General features: G+C 37.8%; 1 protein-coding gene across 2 annotated transcripts in view; it reads right to left on the bottom strand.

The window, feature by feature from the left end:
* Positions 1–22443, bottom strand: part of LOC117231840 (lachesin-like) — a 180417-nt gene that overhangs the window by 138951 nt on the left and 19023 nt on the right. The window lies entirely within an intron of this gene.

Genomic DNA, 22443 nt, shown 5'->3' with positions numbered 1-22443 from the left:
ATTTCTCCTCTGTCTTGTCACTTTAATTAAAATCTTTATGAAAGAAATTAAACCATGAATAATTTTTGTTCACCGACTCTCATAAAGAGAATTTCATATTTTTATAATTTTATACGTCGTATTTGTTTAATCTTAAATTCTATGTGATAAAAAACGTACAAAATCTGCTCTTGCATAATTGCATTAATATTATTAGTTTATAAACTACCATGTAAGAAGGTAAACCAATAAAGCTAGACTCCCGCGATCACATTTAATGACATTGTTACTATTTGTACACTTATTTAATCTACTTTTAGGTATTGTAGCTGTACATGAGCGTAGAAAAGGTGAACGGAAAATTCAGATCTGGGAAAGACCCATATTATTTTGCCTTTGAATACTAACTTTGTTTTGGTTTACAAGGTCTAGAGGTAAATGAATTTAGGACAGATTGTTATTGCCGTTTCTTGTAATCTTCAGTAGGAGTTACATAAGAAGGTTAACTTTTTGTGGTAATACCTGTCGATATAAATGTATGAACGTGCTCTCTAGGGGATTGATTGATTGTTATCCTTTCTGCAATCGGCATAATATCATTGAGCGAGCGATGGTTATAACTTGCATACACTATCTCTTGTACCTATACTGATTTTCATACAACGGACTATTACGGATTCACCCACTCTTTGTAAAAGAAACAAACCTACACGTTATAACAACCTCAGTATGTAGTTTATTCTTCGCATACCTTCAATCTTTAACGCATACTAACATCCATTACATAACATTCTTCTATTCCAAATTCTCGGCACAATTCGCGAGATAAAAGATTGCAGTGAAAGATGATTCTCAAAAATAGTCGTTCTATCACTCCCCGTCACACTCTGTCAAAAACATCGACAAGTATAATATTTAATACCAAAAGTAATTCGTGGTCTCGAATGAGATCGTAAATAAAGCGACCACCGATTCGAGTGTCTCGTAATCCACATTTCGTCAAAGTGGCAAGAGGAACGGCTACGAGATTCAATGCGTACACATCGGATTCCCAGGGATGGCAAACGTTTACGTTACTCCAGTTGCTTCGAGTAGTGGATGAAAGACGAGAACGCCATTGAAGGAAAAGATAGCAACGCATCCGAAGATGATGACGACGAGGAGGACGCTGTGGATGGTTAAGACGCGCGAAAAGAGGAGAGACGACGTAATCGAAATGGCGGCTGTGGTGTTTCCTTGAGCACGGTTAAAGGCTTGGGAAATCCTGGTGCAGCAAATTTCGGGTGCGACGCGCGTTTACGTACGTCCTCGCAGGGTCATTCCGGTAGCGGAAACTTTGCGAATCCGGATAATCCTATTAGCAAGGACGCCGAAGCACTTGCTTCGGTTAAACGTGCCGTAGAACGGGATGGTCGTTCCTGCTGATGGAAACCAACACCAGCGGAAATTCCAGCGCGATTTATTGGTGACTCGCCCACCGCTCTCCCTTCGCGAACAGGACCGGCATCCGTTGCGCGAATTATTCACCGCGACGGATTTATCTCGCCCGAGAGGATACGGATGGACCAGGAAAACGGACTTCCAGGAATCCCTGGCTAGATTCTTTGCTACATTCTGATAAAAACTGTTTTGATAGGTCTAAACGATAGTAATACGACGACCTTAAAGAGACGAGTATTTGTTGCTCTAATTCGTGGACTGTGCACTGATTTCGTAGGATATCTTTTTCACGAAACATTTGTTTTATTATTTCTACTTCTCGTAAAAATCGTAATTGCGGTTTCCAAGTAACACTTTTTTCAACAGTCTGGTTTCTTATACGAACCATGAATGATCACGTGTATTGTCCTGTAAGGGCTTCTTAGATACTACGTAGTGAATATTTCAACGGTCTTACTATACCAGGAACCTATTATTCTTTCTTCGTAAAATTGTCAAGAATCATAAATCGACGTTAACGACTGCAAGAACGTAAAATCTAAAGGAAAACTCTACTGATTTACTTAAAAATTACCAACGACCGCAAAAGAATCTAACCTTCTCCATCATCTACTAATATCCATAAAAACCAGCCCGAACTTCGTTTAAAATTCCAAGAAGCTTCCTACCCAAGTAAAAGTCGAGCGATGTCGAACGTCAACGACCAAAGGGAATAAATAAGAAGTTTCAAACGAAGAACACACGCGAGGACAGTAATTGCTCGATCGATGAATAATGTAAGATTTTCACGCAAAACCATAGATATTCCGAGGCTTCATCAGCTTTGTTTAAAGTTATAAATACCGGAATGCTATACCGGCGTTTATTCTCATCGATACTCGTTTCAATCGGCCACCACGTTCCGCAGTTTTGTAGGCGATAGTGTAATGAGTATGCTATATGCGTGCCGTGTAAACATTGCACGTGCATTCACGCATCGCCATTGAAATGGTAAACACACCCCATAAAGCACAGCGGAGGAAACGCAATTTTCACGGTTTAACTTATTTCGCTGCGATTGCGCTTTAGTAATAGCCGTTGGTATCTGCCAACAATTTGATCTTTCATAAATGTCGAGTGTTAAAATCGAAGGACTCACTAACATATGCATAAAAGGTTTTTACAAATTGCATTTATACCATACAAACAGACACTTACACCATAGAAATCAAAGGTGTAGAGAATTTCATAAGAAGAATTTCGTTTACATATTGATTTATTTATCATAACTACAGTACTGATTAATCCATTCACTGCCAACTACGAGATATCTCGTAGTAAGCGCATATACCAAGACTGTCAAGTACGAGATATCTCGTAGTTTGCGGAGTCAGGACAGGAATTTTATTCAGTGGCGCCAGCTGCAAGTTATCTCGTAGTATTTTTTTTCCATTTTCAAATTACTGCGAATGTCATTTTAGAACTATATCTGCGACTAAATATTATTAGATTTTATGAAATTTCATATTTTCTTTAAAATAAAATCTTGGCGTCGAGGACGAGACGGTCTAAAATAGCTGGGTTAAATATGGGTTAAATATGCTAACATTTATATTAACTTTAGGCTAATCAGAATTTATTTGCAGTTCAGAAATTGTCGATCATTAAGAGCTTAATAGATGTTGTTTGTATCGGTTACTTCCGAAAGAAAATGGAAATGTTCCATTTAAATTTCTCCAATATTCAATAGTATACAATAGTTTTACAAATGAATATTTTGTCTTTCTCTTGCTTTTCATCGTTTCGCTATCTCATAGGAACATTAATGAGCATTGTTGACGTTGATTCTGAGTTATTTCTAAAAGAGAATGAAAGTATCCCGTTTGGAATTGATTAATAGCAGCATAATAGTATGGTTCAATAATTTTTATTTTTCATTGACGCGCTATTTCACGAGAACATTGATGAACATTGTTAACATCGGATCATTTTTGCGCAATCTATACGGTGAATGTAAAATTAACCTGCTAACTAGGTCGCTTCACAATCGCGAAATTCCTTTTGAACTTGGTCAAAGAAGAATTAATGCCTTTTACCTTTTGCCTACAACCATGATAATGTATTTTGAATACAAATAACCATACGTCAAAAATAAAGTTATTCCAAAAATACGAGATAGCAATTCTTGCCCATTTTGTTCTACAATGACATTGTACAATGTGATATATACTATTATAACGTTCGTTAATACAACCAAAGCTACAAACAATCAAGCCTCATTTCATTACAACAGAATGAACTGATATAAAAATATTGTACCGGAAAGGGTTGAATGCTGAGGGCAAAACAAATATAAATTTTCATTCGACGAACGCAATCGATGCAGATATATTGGGTAACGCCCGGCAAGCGATAATATTATATTAAAACTCAATTAACGCGCGATATTATTTGCATGCCACAGGGGAAGGGTTATGTGAGGCAATGTGAAAAAGAAAGCAAAGAAGAGAATATTGCGCAGCAATTTTATCGAACAGTGAAAGGAAAAAGAGTCAAACGGGGAAAGGAAAAAAGAAAATGAAGAGAAGAAACGAAAAAAAAAAAAAAAAACAGAGGTAGACCTCGTAGCCTCGTTTCGCGTTTTAAAAAATTTTCCTCGACTCGGCAGAAATTCGATTTCCCTGATGCATCGCGCTCTACAAAACACGGCATTCATTTCATCCTTTCGATAACGAAATGAAACGGTCGCGAGCTCGTCCGCGCGCGACGCAATATTCCGCGCAGGAGTATCCGCTAGATGCCATCACGAGCACAGAAATAAAAGGTAGTTCTCAGGCCAGTAAGTCAAACGATTCCTCTCGAATCACCGAACTACCCTTCAATTCGTCTTCGACGTTCACTTCGTTGTCACCGAGACGAAAAAGGACACGCGTATTTGTAATTAGACGAAGCATGGCAAAGTGATTTACGCCTCGCCGAACGAATATGTTAAAAGACGTGCGCAATACCACTGGTAATCCTTCGCGTAAATTCCTACCGTGCACACTGTACGCGCACGTGTACCCGGAGCAAACATTCCGACCGCGTTCCATTACAGCATCGAACCCACAAATGCACGCAATAAAACGAGCCGAAGCGACAGACAATTTTCGCGTTTTACCATTCGCCCTGACAATGTCTCTTTCGAAATGACCGGCAATGAATAGCGGCCGTGCTCGTCAAGAATGCTCGTGTACGCACGTTTGGCATTTAGTTAGTCATCCGACGTGGTTTATTGTTGTGTGCGTGGGGTCGACTTAGAGATCAAATGAAAACGCGGAGGTGAGTGTAGAATGCATTGGAGGGTAGTGAGGAATAATTTGAAATTGTGTTAAAGCACTTTTAACATACAGTGGATAATTAAACGAATGAATTGAGGAGTAGTGTATCGGTATATGCGTTAAGCATAAATGGTTTATACTTAAACTGGCTAGAAATTACGAGCAAATTATAATGTTAGAAAATGTTAATTAAGTAACCCTGCCAATAGGTTTCACAATAAGTAACTCACTTAGTTCGGTTTGCTTAAATAATATATCTAGTTCAAAATGGGTTCAACAATCAGCTATAAGCAGCTTCTCACGCGGTTAATAGCACCCTGTAATATTAGTAGAAGTTAGAAGATATCTTTCAAGAAACTATTAAGATAGTAATGTAAGTAATTATTATTATGTTTCTTACGCTTAAACAGTATTCGAATTAAGGATCTTCTATAAAATCTTTCAGATAAACTTTTTTGTTAAAATAAAGGTGCAGTGCTTTTATTGCTACTATTTTTTTCGATAAAAAGAACTTTCAAAGAATACTCCAAATTTTTACTGAGTTAAAATCTTGTTGTTGAATAAGGTAGTACGACCGATACAATCTCAGAAATAAATTATTGAAAATGCGAAAACTAGAAGTTTATTAATGTACTAGAAGCAAATATTACACTTGTGCTTTGGACATGTTAAAATATCAATTGTCAGGATGGATGTAAGTAATTTATCCGCATTAAATAGAGAATATCCGTAACTATCGCAACGTGCCGATGTGTTGCACCTGCTGTATTTGTATTCTGAGCCAACGTTACATGGATATTCCCTTGCGGCACCGACCCGGTAAACATTCCCAATAAAGCGAGCCAAAAGGACGCGCAATTTTCACGCTTTAACGTTTCCGCTGGCAATTGCTTTTTGGAAATGACTGGCAAAAACTGTCATCCTGATGAGTTCAATCAGTACCTGAAAGCGGGTGTCGCGTGTTCTCTGCATGCTCGATTGCAATCCGTTATTTGAGAACTATAGACACCGTCCGACTTATCGGCTCGAGTGTGATTTTTCCCAAACCGTATGAAAATTTAAACAACCTATTTTCAAGGAAAAAATTATTTATCAGATTCGCCTGCCTCTTTGGGAATTTAATCTATGAAACCGCTTACATCATAGAGATACCGTTTCTATATTCTAATTTTACGCAGTACACCGCGTCCGATATTTAATTTTCTACTTACAATTTTTCAAAGACAGAATTTTCCAATTTCAGAAAACCTGTATTGTATGCTTACTGCAAGAATATTAATCTTTGTGATAGCGTAAAGTAGAATTCTCAAAATAATATACGAAAATAATTTCTGCGATTGCATATTAAAACAAACGCTGTATACTGGGTAACTTGCAGGCTCGAACGTACATTCCTTTTTATCTTTTCCACCACGGCGAAGCCAAAGTATTTTTTCATATGCATTTTCCCTTGTACCTTTTAAAGCTCTACAAATATTTGATGAACGTAATTCCTCATTTTTTTCATTTTACGTAACATTAACGCATTGTTTATTTCGTGCCGATGTTTCTGTTCGTTCTAAAAATCTGCCAGAGATAAACTCCAAGGTACAACGAAAGAATTTTCCTGGCCATAAATAAAATTTTTACGTTTTGACATAACGTGCAGTTATCAACTTCTCGCATTATTGACAAGCGAAAGTGTATGCGCATATAAATCTACATATTTTCAAGGCACATGTGTACCATACTGCGTTTTTGATCTAAATTTTATACATTCGTGAATTCTACAAGTATTTACCCTAGTAAAAAGCTGTCTGAGTTTGCGTATGTTCCGAAATTGTAATGATTTCTCGCCATGCGTCCAAATATATTGGTAACAACGTTTTGGGGAAAATTCTAGTTGGGAATTATACAGGAATTAAATTGGCATGATTCAATCGACGACCGAATTGGACGAAGGATAGAACGAAGATTAAACTTGTCCCATGGGTGCAACGTTGCACTGTTCATTTCCTAGATGCAATTTCCAGGTAACTGGATTTATCGACTCCTAGATGAGTTTTGATTTTCGTTTCCAATTGACAGGTGTTTCGCATTTGTACATATAAGTTTGTATTTATGAGAGATATAGTATGGTGAAATTCTATTCAAATGCGTGTTGCATAAAGCTAAAGAACTAATTCTCCAACAATATCGGGTAAAACAGGGAACTAGACATTTGACCAAGCAAATCAAAGAATATTTCAACTGCGTTAAACGCATAAATTGTCATTGTAACGATCGATTGGTTTCGAAAGCAACTCCCACGTTATGAATTAGCAGAATATGGTTTTCGTTCGGAAGACTCGATAACTCGAAATATTTGAAATACAAAATGTGTGCACATACTTAAATACTTCCAACTTGTTTTATTTTGTCACCCAAGAATGAAACTCGATATCCACACAAACGATATAAAATGAGAAAGGGAAACGGAGTAAAGCGGAGTAAGTTGGTGTGCGGTATTCCACATAGACGCAGAGAAGGGCCGCGTAAGTTCTGCTTTAACATTCGCACAAAGTCTGCGGGTCTGAACGAGATATGAGATTCTACACCGCAAGGGTCAGTGGCTGGGCAACTACCTACTTTTTCAAATTAATGTCCGACCAGTTAAACACGGAAGAATGTAATATACGGCGTTTCTGTCAGTGCGCACACCTCCATTGCCCTTTCTAGCCGCGGTGCGAGGCGTGTGCGTGGCTGCAACGTCGAGTGCAATAATTGTACCGGCAAGCCACTTTGATGTTAATGCATTAACCCTCTACGTGCTTCCGCTACTCGCCGCAGCCTCGCGCTCCGCAACGCGTTACAACGTCCCATCCTCGGTGAGTTTTACTCCTTCCACCTCCGACTCTTCCTTTTTGTTTTCCATTTTGCTTGGAAATCTCTCAAGAACGCTGCCACCGATAAAACTGCGCCACCTTGCCTTTACCGCGGTCAATCCCGCACCCAGACAGAAATAGAATTTTCCGACGTTCAACTTGGTATTTATGTATTCAGAGCTGTATCGGCTTGTGTGCGAATTTCACAACTCATAACGTATCTGGATATGTATTTAGAAAATGGAAGAATAACGATTTCATGGCCGAGATTATGGATATTGTTTCATGCTTCTTTACTTCTTTATGCCTATTGGTTGGATTGGAAACGGTTCCATCGGATGCAGAAACATATGAATAAATTTCTCATTATTTTGTGTATACAATGAATATATTGTATGCAATATATGAAACTTTTTGAAATCTTAGTAACACTATGATGAAGTTAAAAACAAGATTTACTTGACAATTCAACAAATCCTATTACTAAGCGAAATTACTGGAAACAATACTTGTTACATCGCATTAATATAAATGTATCAGATGGAATACCTGCCACTTTGATTAATAGATGTACAATTTATAAGAATGATAAAAGAGTACGATTACTCATTTATTTTCCATTAATCTAGTATTTCCAGACAGAAAGAGGGACTTCTTTGTTTTGATCTTCTGTAAGTTAGTCACGGCAATGTAAGTTTAATAAGGGGGCGTCGCTACGCAGAAGACCATTTTATAAATGGAGCTGGGCCTGAAACGTAAAAGGTAGAAGAATTTTAATCATTTTTTTGCAACATGAATCTAAAAGTTCAAAATGGTCGCGTATTTTCCGATCTTTCTTCGACATTTAGATGTAGGAATAAAAGCCTTTAATGGAGAACATTGCTGTCTCTTCATCGACGATCTAAAATTTGTTAACCGAATTAAAACCATGATTGAAATAGGAATTGACGATATATAAAATTACGAATGCTACAAACTCAGGAAATTAGCTAATACGTCCATGAACATATATCAATTTTCCTCTCTGCTAGTGAAAATCGTAAAATCAGAAGTTCCCCTCGTGTTACGAACTGCCGCTTTGAAAACAGTATTCAAAGTAATTGGGCGCCAAGCCTCTTTCAATTAGACTGCTTATGAGTTCTACTCAACGAAACAAGCTTGCACAGTCTCTTATCTTTTTATCTAAAATCACATTGCGTTTCATTGCCACGAACCTTTTAATCTCAATCGAAGAACGGCAAGCATTTAACATAATTAAAAAGCTTATTTGGAAATGTTTTGAACACTATCGTGTGGGAGTAACGAATCGTTGAAGTTGCGGGCACAATTTTACTTAGGCATACGCCTGTGTCGGTATCCAGATCTAACAAAAAAAGAACTTGCATCAGGATGTGTGCCATGAAACCGCTCTTTTTAATTATAGAACGTTGGATTGTTTCGCAACGATTCCAACCAGCCTCGTTAACTGAAATCTAACCTGGATACGACACGAGAAAAATTGCGGGAATTCCATCAAAGCCTGTTTTATATAGGAACAGCGAGGAATTAAAATATTCCTAGCTCTCGTGTAAAATACAAAGACGAATGAGGTTTTGCGCCGAGGTTCGCACGTTGGAAGTTCTTTGTGCGATTATTGAATCCAAACAAGCTTGATAGGGAAGTGATTCGCGTGCTGAGCGTTCTTCTGCCTCTGGAATGCGAGAAATTTAATGGTACGAAAGGATTCCCTAAGATGTAAAACATCTCGAAATTTGAAGGATGGAGGATTATCAAGATGACCATTCCATCATTTTCAGAAGCAATTCTAACATACAGATGTGGGTAATTTTTTCTAAATAAATTTTTGTATTCGAATATTAGTGACAGAAGAATATTAATTGATATTGCTTGAATATTGCGATATTTCTTTAAGCCCTAATAGATTAATCGTAAAACAAAATTATTTGTATTTACAAGGAACCCATGAGAAATACGTCAGGTAACAATAAAACAAGCAACTAAAATCAAAGACGTCCTTAGGAGAGAAAAAGAAACGAATTTCGCGATAGCATTTCACTGTCTTTGAATGGAGAATACCATAAGAATCTTGGTTGCATCGGTTACAGCAGTAACTAAGGAAGAGTACTTATTCGTAATACTACCCTAACGATGAAAATCATAATAATGACGGAACGTTAACGTACGTTGCATACGTACTTCAGTTCTGTTCTGCTAATACTAATAATGTAAAGCACCATTCACTGCCGTAAGTATTTCGTTTCTTAGTTGTGGTATTGTTCTGATACAATGAATATATAGTTTCGAGGGCTCTGCGACTGTCTGATGTGAAAGTCAATTAAAGCGTAATCATTTTTCATTTCATATAAATGATTATATCTAGTCAACATCTACGATTGCGTTAAATTTCTTAATGTCGATTAAATGCGATATGATAAATGCAAATTCTTTTAATGGGGTATACATCATCGTTCATGCACTTGAAAAAGAAACTGAGGTACGAGAACGATAGCAGCTCGTTTCTCTTTCGTTTAGAGATTCAAATTTCTTACCGATTTATGATACTAGGGGAATACGTTCATTCAAAGTCATTATTATAACGTACAAAGCTGATAATTACGCTTGCACGTAAAAAGATTAAAAAATGAATGCGCGAAGTTAATTTAAAGAGCTGGGAAGTAAATCGTAATCAACGTTGTGGACGCGGTTCCACGAAAATCCTAAAACCGCTGACATCAGAGATTCATTCGCGATATGAATTTTATCAGGAGCTCAGGACCACCTTTTCTTTAAATAGCATAGATAGTAGCCGGATTTGGGATATGTTACATATAACTTCTTACGGTGTACCATAGATCTAACCTCGTAATGTATCCCTTGTACACAAACTGGGTTTGATCGTCCCTCGAGATTTCGCGACGTTATGAACTGAAAGCTGTTTGCACAGAAGATTGTATGAGCGGCCAATTTCGGTACTACGCTATTAATTTATTATTCGTAAGGAGCTTTATACACGACCTTACAGACGACTATCTCGTGACGGATTTCTGATTCAACTTCTATCACGCGCTATGAATAAAATATCTATTTCTCTAAGAATGAGTTTGTGGTATAGATGTATAATGATAGATAATATAAAGATATAGATGATAATACATATACTACATTCTAAGATCACATTGAAAAATAAAATTTGAACAATAAATTCTAAATATGCACTGATAAGCTAGAGCTAACAACGATTCTTAAACAAGATAAGTAACCGACACAAAAGTGTATCGAAGCAAAGTATTCACCAAGAGAGTTGTACCTTTAACACTGAGGCACAGACAGTGTTCATTCGATAACACTACATTTCGAATTACTTTGTATCGTTGATCAATTACACTAGCCTTTGGCATTGGAGGAATACACGAAGGCTTTAGTACTCTTCTGCCTGAACCCGCAACACGATCGGTAACACGTTGAAACTATTCAGAGAATTTGGAAGGGTCAGTCGAGCTGGGTCGTTAGAGTTTGCTTTTCCTGCGCTGTAGCCCTCGTGTGTATCGGCTTGCTCAGCTTTGCCTTTAATAACAAGCAAAGCCTGACACGGCTTACCATCGAAGCTAGTAAACTGGTTCCGTGCTGTACGCTACTCGGCACGACTGATTGATTGATCGATCGATTTGTTCGGTCATTAAAGTTTGTCTGGTCTGACTATTGCCAGTCTACTGGGAGCTCGGATAATCCAACGAGGCATTCCTTAGTCTTGCGCGTGACTCAGACTCGCTTCGATGGTTTCGCTCTGGTTTCACAGAAATCGAAAATGTGTTTCCATCTTATTTACCGATTTTTAATGATTTAGAGAAATTGCATGTACACCGATAAATACGAAAACTGTCTCATAGAACTTTATTGGGGATTTCCGAATTGTATTCTCTAATTTGCGTACAGTATCATGTGTAGCGGAGAGGAAGAAATCTAATCTGCCCTAGTGTGAATTCAATGTAAGCTGCAATCTAGGGCACTAAACCCTGTATATATTTCGTAGAATACACTGTAAGATCATCGATAATACAATACCATTAACCAGATTATAATGTCCTAGTACATTACTAGAACATCGTTGTATAGGATATACTCGTGTGTTCATAACAGAATAGACATGTATACTGTCAACTGTATAGTACTACTGTGTATCTGATATTGAGTGACAATATAATCGCCGATAGTAAATGATAATCTAAACAATTTCACAATTCTCTAACAAATTTTCCTGGGCCAGATTTTGAATAACACTTCATGACCCACGATAACCGCTGCAATAACTGTTTTAAAAATATTAAAAAGTAAAATGATTGCGCTTGTAGCTTATCGTATTGTACTCTTGTTTGTGATTCTCCAATAAACCCTATTCAGACATCAAATACACCGACAAGGACAGACTACAGCTCCTAACCACTAACTCGAAATATTTAAAAATATCGGAAAAAGGGGAAAGATTGAATAAAAATGGACAATGCGTTTGAAAAATGACAGAGAATTCCACTGTTGAAACGTTTTTTTCACGCTTCGAATCGCGGAATCGTGTAGAAACTGTCAAGCTCGCGAACCGAGAATCTATAGTTCCGGTTTTGACGAACAACGAGAGAAAAGCAAGGAAGGAAAAAATGGTCAGCGTGCGTCAAAGTGTGGCCTGTATCGGTCAAATAGAAGTCAGACAGCGAGCGTGAGGACGTTTAAAAATGATTTAATGTGACCTGGGTTGGCTTGCACAGGGGCAACGGAAGAGAGGGTGAGGGGGGAAGTTGCCGAGGAAGGCAACTTGTTGCACGTCGGTGACACACGACGCCCTTGTACGAAGCTCAAACCCGGAGCATCACCCTCTCTCGCTTCCTCTTCCTGTGTTTATCCTACCTAATCCGTTTTCGGTGACTTTCCGTGTAACGATTTGTCACGGTATTGCCTCATGCCGCTTTTCTCAATATATGTACACCGTGGAAATGAATACTCGATACCACTGGACCTCTGATAAAATACACGAAGGAGGAAGCGTATCGCGTAAAAACTGACAACGAATGGATTAATTATACGTAAGTGGACTATTTATACCTTGTGGAAAGGTGATTTGAATAATAGAAATCGTTTTATCGCAATAAATCGTGGAATGAAATTATTCTGGTGAATGTGATTTATCAACAATGAAAATAAATGATAAAATAAAATTCTAGAAGATCAACAATGTGATCATAATAATATAAATATATTAGTTTATATACGTTCACTTTCGTAATATACTACCTTTATAATTGCATCGACCGGCACGTATAATACTTCATAATTGAATTTTCTAAACTTTGAAACATGACGTCATGTTTTACAAGTAATTTTATATTTTAAAGTCTCTTTGAAATCTAAAAGATGCACGCGTCAAGCATTTCTAATCATAAGGTGCAAGTAATCACCGCTTCTTGATCGATATTAGCATATTGCATTAAAAACTTCTAATTCTCAAGCGAATTATACGTCGAAAATAATTTCTATCATAAATTGAGAAATAAATAGTTGAAAATCATAATAATAATAACACAAATAAACGGGAGAATCCTAATTTTTATGTATACAAAAGTAAAATATGTGTATTTGTATATCGAGTAAAGGATTCTATATCGGTCAAAGTATCTCTACCAAATTTGGCATAAATATTCTTCGACGCCCTAAAAAAAAAAAAAAAATACTGCCGAGGTCTCCTCACCTCTATAATCTCTAACACAATCCATCTCCTCTTAACTTAAGGCCTAGCAATTTTTTATGTAACAGCTTAATAATTTCCAATAGTTTTAAGGGGATATATGTGAAACATCAATTTCTCGCATATGGTGGTGCGGATGTTTCCTGATTGGCGTTAAGATTTATTGTGAAAGCATTATTTATAAAGCCTACTCTCACAAAAGTCCGAGCAACGGCGAGCATACGCAGCTAGTATCATATATAAAAGTGTTAACTACACCGACTCCTCTTATTTTATGTTTAACAATTTAGGTAGAATAAATGGAGTAGCCGCGCGATTGGACAATCCCGTTATCAGCAGTTCTATGCACGGATTTCTATACCGTCGCTTAATTCCATCCGAGGTACGACTGCCGGATAGAAATTAGGATTAACATCGTCCAGCTATTCCGATCTAACTGCTTCCAGTTGAGACTTCTCCTGACGTATGCAAACAGAGAAGTTGCGCACGGAGAACTCGTCTTCCGTTGATTACGACGCATTCATGTGACTTGCAGTTCGATATCATGTTTCGTGTTTGTCTTGGTCGTGTGCGCGCAGTCAATAAAGTGAAATTGTTTAACACGAGGATTGAGATACTTTCACGGTACAAATGGAAATGAAACGCTGCCCCTAATTAGATTACCGACAGATACATTCGGTCATTTATCTGTGTCATTTTTCATATATATTCTAAAAAAGATCGGCAATATTTAACAAACAATTGAATTGATTAAATTAAATTACATTTAATTAAAAGTTTCTGTCTCCAATTTTTGTATTAAATCTTTGAAGTACTAGCAGTCGTATTTATGACTTGGATAAAATATTCTAAAGAATTTACTATTCTCCGTTTCAATATAAATGAAATTTTATTATTAACACGAAAGAAATAATTCAAGATTCTATGAGGGTAGAATATATTCTCAAAAACCTATAAGTTTCGAGAAACTAATAAAGATTTAGAGATAAATTATTTCAAAATTGTTAAACACTTCATCCTACCAGCTGGAAAATTATCTGCTCTAAAGTTGGATCAATACGAAGCAAAAGGGACTAATGACTTCTGTCTACTCCGCGGTTTCGTTTGTCGGAAAAGAGGTTAACCATTTCAAACAATTCAACTCACCGCAGGTTTGTTTAACCGTTCAGTGGTCCACTTTCAACATTATTAATGACTTCCATATTATTGCACACAACTAAAGAATGCATAGCTGTAGGGAATTAAATTACTTATTACGTAAGCCTAATAAATGACTTGAAACACATTTTGAAGTTACTTTTCTTAAAAATAATTAAACCCCTAAGACTAATTCATCCCGTAACTATTACGAAATTCATCCTGAATTTACTATGCTATAACTGTAATATCCATTCAGTTTTTAATAACGTACACTATATTTATTCATACCTCCGACCATTTTATATATTTTATTTAAGAAGAATTAAAAACGATTCAGACAAAGGTGACACCAAACATGACGGCAACACGAACCAATCGAAAGCTCATAGTGCGAGAATTTTCCAGATAATGGTTTGCACCATCCTTTTAGCTCTGACTTTTCAGCAGCTCTAACAAAAGTGCGAGAGATTGGCGTCATAGGAAAAGGAGAAACGACTCGTTTACGTCTAACTAACGTGAAATTTCCACAGCAACGCCGGCTCTTTTCGCCAGGGTGGAATCGATGTTCGATGTTCTTTGATCGTGCACCAACCGTGCCATTACCGCTGCCGGTCGTTCAATACTTCATGAACGGAATTGCGGTGGTAACTAATTCGCCGCACAAAGGTCGCGAATATTTTACAGCACGCCAAGTGTAAATGAATGCACTACCGAACCGCGAAAAAGTGCAATCGATATTTGGATCACCGTGTTACCATTCTTCCATTCTTAACCGGCTAAGCACCATTTTATGGAATAGATCGTTACGACTCCTTTTTCCCACGACGTCGGATGAAACACGTTCACAGTCATTTTTACAGAGACGCGTAAGTTTGCGCGATGTTTTGTCGAGGACCATTAGAAGTAACCGAGCAGTTCTTGCTCATTGTTTTGGAACTCCTTGCAACTTCTTATGGCACTGTTGCTGTCCGTTTCTTTTGAGAAATGGACGCGACATTTTAGAATATGCTACCAGGAAAGTAATAGAAAATCCTCTTGGAAAAATGATGTGCTTCCTTAATATCTTTTTTAGTTACTTTCGATGCTAAATGATTATTATCATTTCGTCTTTAAGAAATAGTTTTATTGGATGTTTAATTAATGACAAGCACTGAAGAATATCAGATATTAAAGTATTAAGTGTTCCAGGTACTTTTATTTCAAATGTTCGTTCGCATTCAATACATTCACACGTATTAAAATAAATGTATAACTTTTCCCTATAAGTATTTCACAATTGATATGTATATACATGTAGCAATCGATACAAAGCGTGAAATACCAAAAGTGCCTGACAGGATTCTAAAACAAGGTAGACGAAAGCAATCCACCAAAGTTATTTATATTTCATCCTAATTTTACTGTAATAAATCAATTCAGAAAATTGACCACATTTTCTTAACTTAAACTTGACAAGCTGGTTCAAACATTTCCTTTAATATCAGCAGTCAGATGTAAATCTATATTCGTTTCGACATTAATATTTGTCTAAATGAAATATTTGCTGCAACATTCTTAATTATATATCATCATCCGTTTTTCTAATTAATCACAAGAGGATATAGCATAGGCTTGAATAAGCGATAAATAAGAGATAAGCGAGTAAGAAGTAATTTATTTACGCCCCAATTACTCGAAACTGTAAAATTTAGTTTTTTACTTGAAATGATCGATCCGATTATGATTATGATTCCTGTATCTCATATGCATTTTCAATGTGTATAAAAACTGTAAAGCAAATACAAAAGAAATTATGGCATAAACTTTGTTTTATATTTCGTTGTTTGTGAGTGACCTACTTACTGCAACTGCAATAAACGAAGTTTAGCTTCCCGTCGTATCAACGAAAAGATGATGTCGTAAAATGTCATAAACGACAACCAATTTTGGCTGAATGAGAAAGAGAGCGCGTACCAAAATGCTGTCCACGATATATATACAGAATAAAGCAATTTCCCTTTGACGTACCTTTGAACACAGAAGATATATTTTTGGAACAATTTTATATTTCGAAACTCTAATAGTTTGTATTATAGAAATTTTACACATGCCACAGACGTTCCATCCACATTGTCTACCAAGAAACATTGAATTGTAAAATCGCTTGACTCATCTCAAATAATTCATGCAACGACGTCTCAAAGATAATGCGTGTCTACCGCAAGATCTTAAATAATTCATAAAATTCCGCTACGAAGATTAAGCGCGACTACGCCTCCCAACTCTCAGCAAACAAAAATGTAATAACAAGAAGCAGAGACGGTCAAAGAGAGTTACAGAGTCCGCGTATACATCTCAATTCTGTTAATAGTTTGTAATAGTCTCGGGTCCGCTTGGGTTCAGTATTTTAACTTCATACTCAGCGTCTAGGATCGTTGCTCGTCTCGTCTTTCCATGGTTGAACCGTGGTCCTTTCCTGATCTTCGTTTCTCGTATCCCCTTTCCACCCCAGCCACCCTCGACTCGCGATCTTCCCTCTTCCGCGTGGCTCTCAAGCTTGGCTTGTCGTATCTCGAACCTCGTATCTCTGCCTTAGGTGGAGCAAAGTGGTACATGCCAGTCCCGCCAGCAATGTTCACTATATTAACACCTCCATCCTACCTTAATGAATCCCTCACAGTGTCGAGACAGTCTCGAGGGTGGAAAGATCGGGCACTAGTCTTCAACCTCCCTCCCTTGACTACCATATTCCCGTGCCTTTCCTGACACGTCTTCTTTCCTCTTTCGAAGTCGTAAATATCTTTGCTCTCCACCTCGGCATCCGTTTATTTCACGCTGAGTCTCCCGCGCTTACTCCCTTCTTCCTCCTTCTTCGAAAGTTCTCTTTATCTCTTTATAGCTGCACAGTGCACATCCTTCCGTACCTCTTTCTATATCTCTATTCTCGTCCGACGAGAGCCAAGAATCGCATGCTGTTTAATTACGACGTTGGAGTAACGTAGCCAGTGATTCAACTATTTCTGAGGCGGACGAACAAGTTTCCAGTTTTAAGAATTCCGAGTTTCTCCAAGCTAGAGATGATTCAAGCTTGATATTCACGAGAGACGAAAGAACACAGTGCTTTGAGGAAGATCGCGTTCACGAGAGGAATCATCGCATTGGGCTATCGATAAGTTTAAGTATATATCGCCGATTGAAGAGAAACTTTCTCAGGAGGAACAATGATATTCTTTGCTATACTCTATTAGAATATCAGAGTATAGCAAATATTTCAAATAGTCTGTACAAATTTTCTCAGATTAACAGAGCTAATAAAAAATTGGTGAAAATTTCCACGACACGAAGGTACAAAGCATCGATTCTTCAAAGGAACCTTCACCTATCACTTTCATACAGAGGCAAATTCAGCAACCTCTGGCGATAGCGAACGACACGCGAGAACAATAACGCTGGTAACCTTGATACATACATTAACAGAATCGATTTTCCCCAACAAGATTATGATATCTTCAAAGACACGATAATGCCGCAAAACAGCCGGTATCGCTCCGAAACGTTTAACAACCGTGAAAGCGGTCTTGAATGTCTCTAATCTGCTTGTTGCGAAATTCGATGCGGAAACAGAAAAGTTTCTCGTGTGCGGTACCAGGAAGGTTTGCCACCTTCGCGTAATATATGTGCATGTCGAGTCGCAACCTTTCGCTGTTACACGAAGAGAGCAAGAGATAAAAAGGAGGGAATAGAATACGAACAGAAAGAGATAGAGAGGACTGAACAGGAAGGGGTTGGAGCATGGGATATGCTAGGGAATGAGAGGGTGAGGCCCAGCATAGCATAGCACAGAGAGGAGGAAGCCCATCTCATACGCGTGCAGGGGACAAATTATTTCCCCATTTTATGGCCCGCTAAAATATAAATCAAGTTCTAAATTAAATTCCTCACCCCGTGCGCCGCGAGCACCGTGGCGAACTATAACGAGCATTTTATAACGTGCGCGTGTGTACGTGCGTCAGACGGAAACCGAGTGAGAGAATGAGAATGAGAGCTGTGGACCTGTGCATACGTGTTAGGACGCAAGTGTGAGAGGAACAGACAAAGAATGACGGGACGAGGATAGAGACACGATATCGAGCTGATTGCAAGGGAGAGAGAACGTACAGCCGAATCGAAAGTATTTACGTATGGAAAATCGTTGTTCCCGTGTATGTGGGAGTATGTTTCTTTTCAGATATGTATGAATGTAGAAATGTTTTTATTTAAAATTAAGCAACGTAGCATCCATACGAATCTTTTTAATCCATTGAAACCGATGACTAGCATCCATTTTCTAACTTCATTGAACGCGGCGTACGTGAAGGTAGATTGCGGAACGCGGTCAATGGAAATTCGATACGTGTGTTTATGTAATAAACGTAATAAAGTGATCGTCCGCGTGAGATTGTATTACAAGTGAATTAGCGCCGCTTGAACTCTGTTAGACCGAACGACGAATAAGATTAACAGAGAGAATAAATTTTGACATGGTTGGAATTGTTGGAAGCCAGCTATCTGCAAAAATGTATTTTGAGGGAATTTGAAAATACGCGGTGAGATACGTGCGTGAAAAACGTGTAAGCTATGTGGGTTCTTAAGTCGATGGATCTGTAAAACGATGATTGCGAACCGTGTCAGAAATTCACCTACGAAGCGTTCCTCTCGTTGCGTCTCTAAATTCTGCGTTACCATGGATATGTATCTCCCCAAAGCCAAATATGCTGAGTCTTGGGTACGAGAAAAAAATTGAACTTGCTTCAGAAAATTACATCGGATGAAAATGTTCGAGCTGCGCAAATTAAACTTTTCAACAGAGGATAAGTGAGATTCTACGAGTAAAATCGCATTTCGAGTAACAATCGGCATAAAATATAATAAAATATTGTAGTTATAAATAGTTGTAGAATAATTTATGAAGAACTTTAACTTACTTCGAATTCGTAGAACTTAATCTTTTTTCAATTCTAGTTAAACTTATTCCACTGCACTAGCTTTAATTCTTCTACCAGTGTAATACCAAATAAGGGTTTAACCGTGTACAGGTACTATTGAAATATGTCTAATTTTGTGTGCTACACTAGATTAGCTGCGTAGTGGTGACACACATATATAAGTATGAGTGTGTGGTAATATGTGCGTGCACAGTTGCTAGTTAGTTCCGTTGCTATATCGACGAATATCTTGTAAATCACATATTAAATACATCAGAGACTATTTTGATATCAATTCTAGGTGTAATCTAAGTGTTCCTATACATTTATTTCGGCGATTAAGATCCACAATTCTCAACAAGTACAAATTTGCCCACGATCAATTACCTCTATTGTATAATACTAAACAATACAGCTAGAATTGCAGTCGATTAATCAGGAGGGAGGAAGAAAGATGATAACACAATGTAAGTTCTTTACTTAAACAATACCTTTGTACAGCTGCTATCAACTGAACAAGTTTACACTCTAATACCTTCGCCTCCGTAGTATACTCATACTTCAAGTTTGTATGCTATGCCTGAGATAATACCTCGTACGATGTACATTTCCCACTTACAAAAGACTATAACATACATGAAATACATCTTAAAACAATTGGTGTCCAATTCTAAAAACAGATTATAGTGCGATATACATTTTGAACGTAAAAATGATTAGACAGATAATCATTTAAAATAGATAATCGTAGTACATATTATGACAGAAATTCGTCCTGTTTTTATACGTATTACACATATATTGTAATAGATACAAAAATAGGACGAATTTACGTAACAATCCAATAATTACCGATCGTATTATCCTTCCCTAAAAATCTTGAACGATAACGAAATCTGCAAAAAACTGCAAAGCTCGTTAATTTGTAGGATAGAGAGGGTTGAAATAAACCAAAAATAACAGCACGGCGGGGAAAGATTTCTTGACATTTCTGGAGGGATGCACGCGAATCTATAGAAGGAAGACGTTAGAGAACGGTGCACGACAGACACGCTAACTACCATTGAAAAGTGTTCCGAGACGAGAGGAAAAATCCCGAGGTATTTCACGTATGTTGTATTGCCGGGGCTAGATGGAGAAGACTGGTATGAAAAACCGACGTAGACCACTAACGATGGACATAGTCGCGCTTAAATACGTGAACGCGTGCATCCCTCTGATCCGCGCCCCGCTATGAATTCTCGCTTTTCGAGCGTTTCCCTTTGACTCTTTCTGCCGGCCACAAGTAATGAAAACGCGGCCACTGCTAATCCTCGCAAATATTTTTTAATAAAAATACGTGGAGCGTGCAGTTGCACGCGCTACTTACTGCGCCGTGCCGCGTGGTCCGCTCGCTGGACGACGGTTCTTGCAACCAGGATTAGAAGTGATATACTTGGTCGTTTAATTAATGCATGCGTAATATCGCGAAACTTTGTCGCAGCTCCAAACCATAGATCAGATGAAAAACTGCATACAAGCATGCTGTTATTAAGGGAAGAACAAACGAGTCTCTCTCTAGTTAGCTTGCGGAGATTTCGTCAGTTATAGAGAGATATACATAGACTGTTAAAAGGATGTCTGAGAATTTAAGAGCACCAAGGGAAGGAAAAAGTAGGTGTTCAAATATTTTCGTCAGCTACCAGATGTCGGGTAACATTAAATAAAGAAGTATTTAAAGATGTACGAATAATTCAGAAAAAAATTTACTTCAAGAGGATTCATTAAAAGGGGAATTGGAATAATGCTTGGAATTTAAGGTTTGCATTATATATCGTAGAACGTGCAAGATCTGGCGCTGGTATAACCGCTTATGCATAGTTTTGAACCCGGCGGAAGTTCATCCAACTTCAACTAATCTTAACCAACATCGGTAGTACAGCAGCAACCGGTACGAGGTCGATTAGATGAGGGACCTGGAATGTGCGGAGAGAAACGAAGAAGAGAGAAACGAAAAAGTAAAGATCGTTCGTTGCCGGTCGAGATTTAATATCCACATAGTTCTAAACTAACTTCCACCCGGCGAACCTTCTTATTCCGTGTCAATAAATTGAAGGTTGTTCGATTTCCACAATACTCCAATGATTCTCTTCTCTCTCTCTCTCTCTCTCTCTCTCTCTCTCGCCATCTCTTTCTCTCTCTCTCTCTCTTATCCCATTTAAAGATATTAAAACTTTAGGAATTTTTCAACCGTAATGAGATCGAGCCGCGTTGAATCTAGTAGAATTTATCATGATACGAATCAATCACAATCATTCGTAATATCGACAGTGTTCAATGTAGAATCTATACTACCGTCTAAAACAATTGTAATTCCTTACTCGTGTCACTGATAAGAAATTCTAAAACACCAATGTTGCAACGAAATATCCTATAAATATCGTGTAAGAAATAACAAGCTTCATAGACACGCGATATATCTTCAAAGAATATCCATTCGTTAAACTTAATTTCAACGGACTAAAATTAAACGATTAACGTTAATTAAACCCAGTGTCAGCTGTGACAAGCAAACAACATTTTATTTCCATCCAATGCACCTAATGCCTAACGGCCAATGCTTCAGAAAATGAAATTGTAACAGGAGATGTCAAAACTCTAATTGAAACAAATTTTCCGGTATTTTCGCCGCGCGAATTTAGCTCGCGATTCTGGCTGAATGACGCAATAATAAACGGGAAAATTTCCTGGCAGATTACACGACATCAGTAATTGACAGTAATTGAAGGTGAAGTCAGCACGCTGGATTTGCCTCGGTTCCCTTCCTCTTCGTCGCATCGAGGAACGTAAGCGTAAATGAATCAACGTTGAATCATTTAGAAACCGTTGTTCGACGATTAGAAGTTAAACGTTTACGATCGTCCAACGAAACGTAGTACACGTATGTATTCGTATCCAGGTATGAAGGACAGAGGAAACAACGTAGGATGAAACGGGTTGAATAAGCAAAAGGAGGACAAAGCTGGAGAAATTGTAAAGCTGGAAAAGTCATGAGCGAATTCAGGGGAGTCTTTAACTGTAACGGAAGC

Source organism: Bombus vosnesenskii, unplaced genomic scaffold (genome assembly GCF_011952255.1).
Source record: "Bombus vosnesenskii isolate JDL3184/JDL3185 unplaced genomic scaffold, Bvos_JDL3184-5_v1.1 scf7180000013274, whole genome shotgun sequence".
Lineage (NCBI taxonomy): Eukaryota > Metazoa > Arthropoda > Insecta > Hymenoptera > Apidae > Bombus > Bombus vosnesenskii.
The sequence above is the reverse complement of the archived record's forward strand: the minus strand, read 5'-3'. Positions and strand labels throughout refer to the sequence as shown.